The sequence below is a fragment of the Pseudoliparis swirei genome, chromosome 19, assembly GCF_029220125.1.
Source record: "Pseudoliparis swirei isolate HS2019 ecotype Mariana Trench chromosome 19, NWPU_hadal_v1, whole genome shotgun sequence".
In the NCBI taxonomy this organism is placed as follows: Eukaryota; Metazoa; Chordata; class Actinopteri; order Perciformes; family Liparidae; genus Pseudoliparis; species Pseudoliparis swirei.
Genome location: NC_079406.1, coordinates 11158149 through 11169276, shown reverse-complemented (window position 1 = coordinate 11169276; position 11128 = coordinate 11158149). Strand labels below are relative to the sequence as shown.

At 49.0% G+C, this 11128-nt stretch overlaps 1 pseudogene; it reads right to left on the bottom strand.

Moving 5' to 3' along the window:
- Positions 1 to 5385: 5385 nt before the first annotated feature.
- Positions 5386 to 7472, bottom strand: LOC130210141 (uncharacterized; annotated as a pseudogene).
- Between the last annotated feature and the right edge of the window lie 3656 nt (positions 7473 to 11128).

Sequence of the window (11128 nt, the reverse complement as noted above, 5' to 3'; positions counted from 1 at the left end):
AAGAGACACTGCTGCATGTGAGGAGAAAAAAACATGCAGTGAATCTCAAGAACCCAGCCCCTATAGTGTAGTGTTATGTCTTACAATACAGAGTATGAACGATATGATCGATCCTCACTCTTCAGTGGTTAGTAAGCAAAGTTACCTTGGCCAGTATTGCATGACTTTGCAAAAACTCAACTTAACTCAGATCCTCCACAGATCTCTTCCTCAGATTGAAACAAAATGAAGAGCCACCTATTATGTTCAGAGAGTGAAAAACAAATAATTTATGTTTTACTGTACCAATCCTCATAAGTCGAAGTTTCATGATTTCCATTTTCCTTCTTGTATTGAAGGCTTGGCCCATGGATTGAATGCATGGTCCATGGAAGTGATTGAACATTAACATGTTTAATAATTTCCATTCTAGCTAAAGGCTAAGGCTAACTAAGAAAATATTTTTTTTATTTGTTGTTGTTAAATGCTCTTCTGCCTTATGTCATCTTATGACTTACTTTTAATAAAATATAAGATGGACTGTATATGGTATGTTGTACATTCTTTCTTTTAAATCCTGAACATATTTTCCCATGAGCTAAGAATTTGAGATTAAAATCGTACAAGTTAAAATGACTTTATTTCCCCTGAATCATCTGCTGTGGAGCTTTCCTGAAACAACCACATCATGTTAGTCTGCTTGTTTGTAATTTGGCCCTCTCACCACTGTAATAATTGGAGCACTTAACTCTGAGCTTGCAGCGCATTAATATAGTTTAATAGCACCACTTGTAGTATATTAATATTCCTTAACCTTTACTCCACCCTTAAAATCCCACTACCACCTTTTCACCTTCCTTCCTTCATCATTCCCTGCTTTCACCCTTCATCTTTTATCTCCTACAACTCTCTCTCCTTCTCAATCGCACTGTATCCTCTCTCTCTTTCCTCCCCCTCCTTCTCCAAACTCATTTCAGCATGAGATTATAAATGGAGCTTTGGGAAAATGTGATAAATCAATTAATCATTTGTAGCTGTGTAGCTTAATGAGTGAACTGGGGTGTCATAATTAGTTCTCCCAGTATCAATCATTAAAGTGCAAGTTTGCTGATAAACAGGCAACTGATGAAAGCAAAAACATAGCTTAGACTCTCCTGCTGTTATTGCTGTGAAATCACATGACTAAATGTAATGAGTTCAGGTTTACACTCTTATATTTCTGTTACCCTCCATTTACACCACATCAAACAACGTGAACTTTATCCCAAAGCAGACCACACCACCTCTTTTTGACATTTTTTGATTGAGGAACAAGAAAAATACTTACTTATGTTTACATTTGGATTATGGTTTGTCTCAGTGATCAGTGCTGGAAGATATTTAGCTCCTTGACATAAATGTAGTAATATGACAACATAAAGTCCAAATTGTGTTCTAATTTTGTTGAAGAATGCTTTAACTTTATATTGTAATGGTTTTCGTATCTGGACCCAAATGCCTTCCCGACAACCTGGAAGATGGGGGCCTTAGAGCGACAGCAGTTGGCCGCTGATGAGTAACGGTTGGCCGAGCAGAGGAGCGCAACTCTGGCCTCAGCCCAGGTAAGGCAGCAGTGGCGGACGAAAGCCTGGGCCGAGGGGCAGGACACCTCATTTTCCAGTGCCGAAAACAGTGGGGGTTGAAACCCGTAGGCACACTGGAGCGGGGACATTCCAGTGGCAGAGCTGGTCAGGGTGTTGTGGGCGTACTCCATGCACAAGAGCTGCTGGGACCAGCACGCTGGATGCTCTGAGACCAAACAATTTAGAGCCGTCTCCTGGTTCTTGCGCTTAGTCTGGCCATTAGACTGTGGGTGGAATCCAAATGACATGTTGGCTGTGGCCTCGATGAGTCCAATGTCAGTGTATGAGGGATGCCTTGCTGAAGAGGTTCTGGTGGGCTACTCGGGAGTTCGTCAATGCCTGTCCTGTCTGCAACCAGAACAAATCATCTCAACAGGCTCCCGCTGGTTTCCTGCAACCTCTGTCTGTGCCCCATCGGCCCTGGTCTCACATCTCCTTGGACTTTGTTAACGGTCTCCCAGTGTCCAACAAACATACCACCATCCTGACAGTGGTAGATTGGTTTAGGAAGATGGCCGAATGAGACAAGGAGACTGCTAAACTGGTCCTGCAGGAGGTCTTCCGACTTCATGGTCTTCCACGGACGTGGTCTCTGAAAATTAGAACTTACCTTGTGTCAGCAAAAAATAGTTGGCGAATGAAATGTGTATCGTCACCTCTAAGCCATTCAGGTGGTATTGCTGATCTTATTGAATCTAGTATAAGTGTGAGAAGGCAGCCCACAGTATGCATCTGAAGTGGATGTGTGTTGTAGTCCACTTCATCATCGCTGAAAGAAAGGGCCTTGGCAGAGGTTAAATAAATGAACTGCTTATAACAGGCCTCGCTCCGAGCAGTTAAGCTAACCCATGCATATATAACACTTACATTTAGAGAGGGGCGTGACTGTGTGTGTGTGTTTCAAAGAAAAGAGGGGTCAGGCCGGAGGTCACAGGCTCATAACTGTGTGTGTGTGTGTGTGGCGTGCTAATGGTCTTTCCAGCCTGGGAAATGCCCCAGTGAGCAGCCTAACTTATGGAAATCATAACCTCAACGCTGGAATCCATTACCACACTAATTTGCATAAATACTCTTTCAAATAGGTTCTTGAAGGCCGAGACACGCCCCCTTGGCCCAAACCACCAAACACATGCAAGTGTTTGTGTGTGTGTGTCCGTGTCCAACATTCCTTTAAGCTTCCAGTTAGATTCAAACAAAAAAAGTTACGCCTAACATCCATTTTGCCTCCCCCTATCAATACCCATCACTCTGGCTCACTCAGCCCAATCATAGTGATATATGTAGAAGGTGTGTCTTCGTAAGAGTAACACAGGCAGACAGGGCCACACATGCACATATTTACACACACACACACACACACTGGACGGTAACAATCCATTAACAAAGCCTTAATTGATGAGCTCGTTAAGATCTGTTATTAGAGAAATTGATTTCAAATAGCCACTTTAATCGGCTGGCCAGGGGGAAACAGGCTACAATGCAAATTGAAACGGCTAAAGTACATAATGGAGCAAGTAATTCATAGATTTAACTTTCACTAATTAATAAATGAAGATTGGAGGGGGTGGTAGTCAAGTGTGAGTGTGTGTGTGTGCTTGTGTGTGTGATAGTGTTAATGTGGGTCTATTCTGTACGTGTTGTAATTAATTAATGAGCTTTATACCGAGGCAATTTATTAGTCTTTCACAATCACTCTCTCTCTGTATGTGTGTGTGTGTTTGTATTAGGTTGCGTTTGTTTATGATCAAGAATACATTTTGGTTCATCACAACAACATTTAACTGGTAACATTATTTAACCTACTTAATGTGAATTGTTTGCACATACAAGTGGTTGGTTATAAATCGCTGTTCGATACAGGCTCTTGATGTATGCGTCAAAACTGTCTGTTTTCCTGAGCCAGAAATAGTTTCTCGGATGGAAGTGCAATAACAACATGCATAATTCTATTCCATCAAACATATTTTAATCCACATACAACCAACAACACCAAAACCAAAAACATAACTAACATTACTTACATCAAAAAATCAATTAGCAGTGTTCAGTAACATGCCATGTACATTCAGTGATGGAACAAAGCCCTTTATCATGTTGTTGATATCTTGCATGCAGTGAGTTCATACCAAGATATAGGTGCAACAACGTTAAAAGCACTTTCACCAAAAACGGTGGGATTTATATGAATAAAGTACAGGGGTTGTCCAAATGATGTTGGTCTCATCAAGGATGTATGTAGGTTCTGGATGTAGTTGTGGGGGAAATAATTGTCATATATGGACGAAACGCAAGTTACGTAGGTAACTATGGTTCTATGAATCCTGGATGACCGCCAGAGGCGGTGCTTAGCACTGGATATCTTCCGTCTCGAGCATACTCAGGTCGAGTCTTAATGACAACAAAGTCACTTGTGACCTCGGATGACCCGCCCACCGGGTATAAGTTCCGGTGTCATCCCGAGATCAGTCCTCTTCTCGCGAACTCACGAGATTCCGAGTGACCAAGAATTCTGGCGGTCATCCAGGATTCATAGAACCATAGTTACCTACGTAACTTGCGTTCTATTTCATCCTTCCTGACCGCCAGAGGCGGTGCTTAGCACTGGATGACTTGTACCAACAGAGTCACGAGGAAACCCAGGGAGCCTACCGTGTATGAATCAGGCAGAGGGCTCTGGACGAAGAACCACCCCCAGTGGGTGAGGGGTGGCAATGTTCACTCTGTAGAACCTGGTGAATGTGCTTGGTGATGCCCAGGAGGCTGCAGCCCATATATCTTCCACTGGGACCCCTCTCAGGGTTGCTCATGATGTGGAAACACTCCTGGTAGAATGGCCCTTCGTGCCGGATGGCAGGGCACGGCCCTTTGCTCTGTATGCACAGGCAATGGCCTCCACAATCCAGTGGCGCTGTTTTGAAAGGGCAAAACCCCTCCTAGGCCCGCCATAGCAGATGAAAAGCTGCTCTGACTACCTGTGGTAGCTTCGACATAGGTTCTGAGGGCCCGCACTGGGCACAGGAGCTTCGACCGCTCCTCTCCCGATGGGGGGTCGAACTGTGCCAGCCGGACAGGCTGGTTGAGATATGAGCATGTCAGCACTTTAGGGAGAAACGCTGCGTTAGGCCATAGTGTGACACCTGAGCCATCCGAGTTCCACCTGAGACAGGATTCACTCACCGACAGGGCGTGCAGCTCACTTACTCTCTTTGCTGAAGTGATGGCAAGGAGAAAAACGGTCTTTGCCGACAGCCATCTTAGCTCTGACCCCGACATGGGTTCGAAAGGAGGCGAGCATAGGGTGTCCAGTACCATGGGCAGGTCCCATGGGGGTGCTTGGAGGACGGAGTCGCCGAGCTCCCCTTAAGAAGAGGGAGACCAACCTGTGGCTCCCTACCGTGTCATTGTTAATCCCAGCGTGCTGTCCTGAGATAGCAGCTACGTACACCCTCAGGGTAGAGGGAGACCGGCCCCTATCCAGGAGGGACTGTAGAAACTCTAGTATAACCGGCACGGGGCACTGCACCGGGTCGATGTTGCGGGCCACGCACCAGTCAGAAAACAGCCTCCATCTACATTCGTACTGTAGACGGGTAGATGGTGCTCTGGCATTCCGAATAGTCCCCTTGACTGGGTCTGTGCAGCTGCTCAGCAGCTGGTCGGGCCCTGCAGTGGCTGGGGTTGGGGTGCCTCCTAGCTGCGAAAGAAGATCCCTCCTGTCCGGGAGGCGCCATGGCGTCCCGGAGCAGAGTCTGTGCAGCAGGGGGAACCAAGTCCTGGCTGGCCATCATGGGGCCACCACCCTGAGAAGCGTTGGCAAGATCAGGGGATGGGGGGGGAAAGCATAAAGAAGGCCCTCCGGCCATGTGTGCGCCAGGGGGGCATCTTGCCCCAGAGGGCTGGTCCTCTCCCTCAGGGAGAACCAGTGGGGGCAGTAGGTTGACGACTCTGAGGCAAAGAGATCTACCATCGCCCTGCCGAAGAGACCCCAGATGCTCTGCACCACTTCTGGGTGGAGCCGCCACTCCCCCGGTGGGGGGGGTCTGTGGCGGGAGCGGGAATCTGCAGCCTGGTTCTGTTCCCCTGGAATATAGATTGCCCGAAGGCTGGTCAGGCAAGGGGCTGCCCAAGTCAGAAGGGCACAAGCCGCGTGTAGTAGCTTTGCCGACCTGGTGCCACCCTGATGGTTTATGTGGAAGACGGTCGGGGTGTTGTCTGACCGAACGAGTACGTGTTTCTCAGCCAGGAATGGCAGGAACTGCTTTAGTGCTAGGTGCACAGCCCGCAGCTTCAGGACATTGATATGCTCGGTGCGGTCCTGAGCGGACCGCTGCCCCTGAGCAGTCCTGTTCTGCCACACTGCGCCCCACCCTGAGAGGGAGGCGTCTGTTGTGACAACCTCCCACCGGGATGGGACCATACCCGTGGGGACACCCCCCGACAGGTACGAACTCTCCCTCCATGGTGATAGAGCTCGAAGGCACTGCTGTGACACCTCTACTCTCCTGTGCCTGTGGCATGTGACCTCCAAATGGAGGCTGTTCAGCCATCTCTGCAGAGGGCGCAGTGACAGCAAGCCCAAGGGAACGACAGCTAAGGCGGCTGTCAATTTGCCCAACAGGCGAAGGAAGATAATGTAGGGCTGAGTCCAGAGCTATACCGATGAAGGTTATGCTCTGAGACGGGCGCAGAGAGCATTTCTGCATGTTCACCCTGAGGCCCAACAGGGCCACATGGGAGAGAAGGCGGGTGGTGTCTTGTGCAGCCTGAGGCCAGGATGGTGCACAGATCAGCCAATCGTCCAAATACGGCATTATCTTCATGCCCTGCAACTGCAGGGGGGAAAGGGCAGCCACAACAGATCTCGTGAACATACGTGGGGAAAGGGAGAGTCCGAATGAAAGCACCCTGAACTGAAAACAACGGCCTTGAAAGGCGAAACGAAGGAACTGTCTGTGACGAGGCACAATGGGGACATGAAAATAGGCATCCTTCAAGTCGACTGACGTGAACCAGTCCCCTCTGGAGACGGTACGAAGGACGTCTGCCGTGCTCAGCTTGTGGAATGGCAGGACCTTCAGGAACTTGTTGAGTCCCCTGAGATCTAGGATTGGGCGGAATCCGCCGTCTTTCTTCCTTACGAGGAAGTAGGTTGAATAGAACCCCCTGGGCTGTGACAGGGGGTCCACCGCCTCAATTGCGCCCTTGGCCAGGAGTTTGGCAAGTTCCTGGCTCAAGGCTAAGGCTTTTGCCGGGTCGGCGATGGTGGTTACCTTGACCCGGCTGGGGGCTGGCGTCGGAATTGGAGCTTGTAGCCCTGGGTTAGGGTGGACACCACCCATGGGTCTGGGGCATGAGCTGCCCAGTAGCTGATCTGCTGCTGGGAGAAAAAACCGCCGGCCGGCCCGGAGACCTCATCTCCTGCCCCCCTGCCTCTAGTGGCTGTGGGGGGGGGGGGGGCGGCTGTTAATCCCCGGGTTTGGAAACCGTCTGGGGAGTCTGCCGGAAGCTTCATGTTGTGAGTGGGTTGGCCTCCCAGCGGGGCGCTGAGGCCTGTGCCGAATATTAAGGCGAGCTTGGGGCTGAAAGTGGTCTCTGGGGGCCGACGTGGGGTGGGGGCATGTCACGGCGAAGCTCAGCGAACTGCTGCCTGGTCTGACTGGCTTGCACAGTTCGCTGGAGCGCCTGGAGAGCGGCCGAGCCGAACATCTCCCCGGGCTCGACTGGGACAGTGCGGAGGGTCCTTCTACAGGTCTCCGACAGGTGTGACGGCGCCAGCCAAACCTGGCGGCGGGTCTGTACCAGGGTGGACATCAGGCGCCCGAGCTCCCTCGACATGAGGCCAAACGCAAGAGGGGCAAAGGTCATGGCCATCCTCGGGCTGGAGAGGAGCCATGCAGGTCCTGCAGTCAGCAGGGATAAACGTAGCCATGACCCTGGAGGGACCCTGTCTTCCGCTACTGTGGCCAGGGTCCTGCTGAACGGGTCGAAGACAGTCCGTCTAGTGAGGGTAGAGCGCGGACGCTGGCCTCACTAGTACGGTAGCTGTAGCAGCTAGGGTCGCAGCAGTAGCACTCCGCTACTGTGGCCCAGGTCCTGTGGAGCAGGACGGAGACAGCTCGTCTAGTGAGGGTAGAGCGCGGACGCTGTCCTCACTAGTACGGTAGTTGTGGCTGCTGGGGGTCGCAGCAGTAGCACTCCGCTACTGTGACCCAGGTCCTGTAGGACAGGAGGCAGCTGTCGGAATTAGTGTGGCTTCCGTTAGCCCGAGTTGCTTACTTAGACACTCTGCTAACTCTGCCCGGCGGCGATGCTACCAAGGTCAGCACGCACGCTATCCGAGTCGCTACAGAGAGCTGGTCACGCCCGCGTTGCAGCCCTGCGACGCCGAGCGGAGACACTCCCGTTAACACACAGTTAGCAACAGCGAGCGCGCTCTGCTACTGTGAAAACTGCAACCATTGATAACAATTGGAACGCTCTCACCCGATTGACGCTTCGCGATGGAGGTCCTGGTGAAGAACGAAGGTAGACCTGCTGCGTTCTCCGGTCCGACTCGATAGTCTGCCGTAAGAAAACGCGCCGTCTTCCCCCTCCGAGGGGAAGCTTGTCGCAGCCTTTGGAGGGCAAGGGATCGCAACTCCGACCAGTTGGTCGCAAGGCTCCACGCGACGAGCTTCAGATAAACCTCTGTACAACTTCAGCCTTTAGCTGATGCTAACGTAGAGATTCCGTTAGCCTGCGTTTGAGAGAAGATGAAAAAGGACTGATCTCGGGATGACACCGGAACTTATACCCGGTGGGCGGGTCATCCGAGGTCACAGGTGACTTTGTTGTCATTAAGACTCGACCTGCGTATGCTCGAGACGGAAGATATCCAATATCCAGTGCTAAGCACCGCCTCTGGCGGTCAGGAAGGATGAAATAGAACACCTTTCGGATACAATAAAAAGGTTTTAAAACATTTTGCTTTTTTGTTTCTAATTCTGTTATTTGTTTTATTTATATGCAACTTTTTAACCTACCATCTTGGCCTTGACTGCTAAATTTTTTTGTTGAAAAAGAGTAACATTTCTGACAAATTCAAAACACATTATTCCCATCATGTGCTACTAGAGAATTTCTCTCCAGCAACTCATCTCTGCCTGACTGTTGCAAAGCATCAGGTTGATCAAAGAGCTTCTTTTCAGAAAAAGTTGATGAATCCTTTTGAATTGACTGAGTTGAGGTGTTGCAGGTTTCACACACACTTGCACACACACACAAACCTGGAGCTTAAGAGGTCATGCACTAGACTGTATAGTGTGCTTGAGCCAAGGAGTACCATTTAATCTCATTTTTTTTTATCTGTCAAAAAGGAAAAACACACACAGAGAATATAATTCCAGCATTAGCGGTGGTATTAGACAGAGTGGGGAAGGTACTTAACACTGAAAAGGCTGAAATCACTTCCCAAGGGAGCTTTTATACAATGTGGGTGTATGCGTGTGTGTGCGTGTGTGTTTGTGTGTGTGTGTGTGTGTGTTGAGAGGTAGATAGGAGCCATTGTGTCAATGGCCTAGCTTTCTGATTTCTGTGTGTGACTTAAGCCGAAGGAACTGCGTTAGTCGCTCTGCAGCAGCGGCGACTTCGGGGCCCCCTGCGTTGATTTAATGTGAAGAATTGGCTGCTGCTGTATTGAATCAGACTTGGGCCTATATTGTTCGGCTGCAGGGGATTACACATTTAGCAGCTAGTGATCTGGCTTCAGTTATAACACCACTCGTCGAGAGAAGCAACTCTTATCAGCCAGTGGGAGCCCAGTCTCTGCCACATTCACAACTCTCCAATACACTTTAATTGAATTTCTTTTTAGAGACAGAGAGGCTCAGACAGCTCATGGCATTCAATTTACCACTTCCCCTGTCAACGTTTAGATCCCTCACCTCTTCTCCTCCTCCAGAAAAAGGGAGGCACCTACACGCTACAAAAGGAAACTTGCAAATACCATATTTATCTCTGTTCTCTCTCTCGCGCTCTCTACCGGCGCTCTCCTATCCATGTCAGTTATTATTTCACTTCAATGAATACCTGCCAGGAAATGGGCTTATCTCAGTTGCAAAATATCTATTTCTTTCAGGCGTTGATTTAGTGTGTTTAAAGCCCACAGCGAGGACAGACAGACTGTCAGCTCGGCGCAGCAGTAAAGCAACGATGTTATCCGTTGGGAGCTGAAATACTGATGAATGGAGAGACAGGGCCGGAGGGGGGGGGGGGGGGGAGGAAAAGGTATGGGTGAGGATGAGAAGAGGTGAATGAATGAAATGAAGGGAGGAGAGAAAGAAGGAACATGAATGGAATGATGAAGAGGGAGGAGGGTGAACATTTTTTGAAGAGCTGAGATGAAGAGCAGGAGTAAGTTATGAGTTAAGGGTCGTCTCTGCATCAAGCTTTACCTCTGCTTTTTATTTTGTATTGTCTCCATAGTCTTGTGGAGACCTGTAATGATGAAGGTATTGCAGGACAGGGATGTGATGTTGAAGGCCATTTCTTCACTAATAGGCTTAAGCTGAGCGAAAGCAAATACTATGTCCTTTGGACATATTTGTGTGTGTGTGCTACTGTTTAACTTATGAGTCCACTGGAAAGCAATGTCACGTTTAGCAAACTACGATTCAAAGGAAAATTCATGCATGACACAAACATGAACGTATTTGGATTGATAAAAATCAGTGATCTATAGGTAACAACATTTTCTTCCTTGAAGAGGAATTTAGTTTCCCCTTCTCGACTTAGACTGCTACACTCCTACAGACACAGACACAGACATACCCCAACACCCCCCACCACATACAGACACACACACACACACACAGACACACACATGCACGCACACACACACACACACACACACACAAACACACATAGGGAAGCTGGCACATATCTGTTGTCTGTGGAGAGGGTTATGGAGTGTAGCAGCTATTTTTCTTTTGCACTGACTGGCCGAGTGGCCCTGAGACACACACTCACACAAACACATAAATACATAACACACGTATACACACACATGTATGCAGCCATCTCATCTGGGCAGTATAATTCCATTTGTCTGGTCCAGCAAGCAGTTGGCTAACTCCATGAATTATTACATTCCCAAAAGGCATCTGGGGTGCGGCAGCACTGGTGGCCTGTCTGTGTGTGTGTGTGTGTGTATGTGTGTGTGTGTGTGTGTGGCCCCATCTACCATTTAAGTTACCATGAAAGATGAAATAGTCACACACTCCTGAACCCATCCCGCATACACACACTCTTCCTCTCTCCCTTATCAGAGTGTGTGTATCTTCTATCTTCAAATAGTGTTTTGTCTCTTTTCTTTGTCCTATCATGGTGCTACAAATGGAAAAACGGCATCTCATTTCTCTCTCTGGAGTTTTTTAGCAGCTCGTATTTTCAGTTTGGGTCGTGTGTGTGTCGCAGTTGCTGGTGGCACGGTTAACAGTGGCAGACAGATTGCCACAGTCTCTCTCTCTCTCTCTCTGACCATGTTGTAC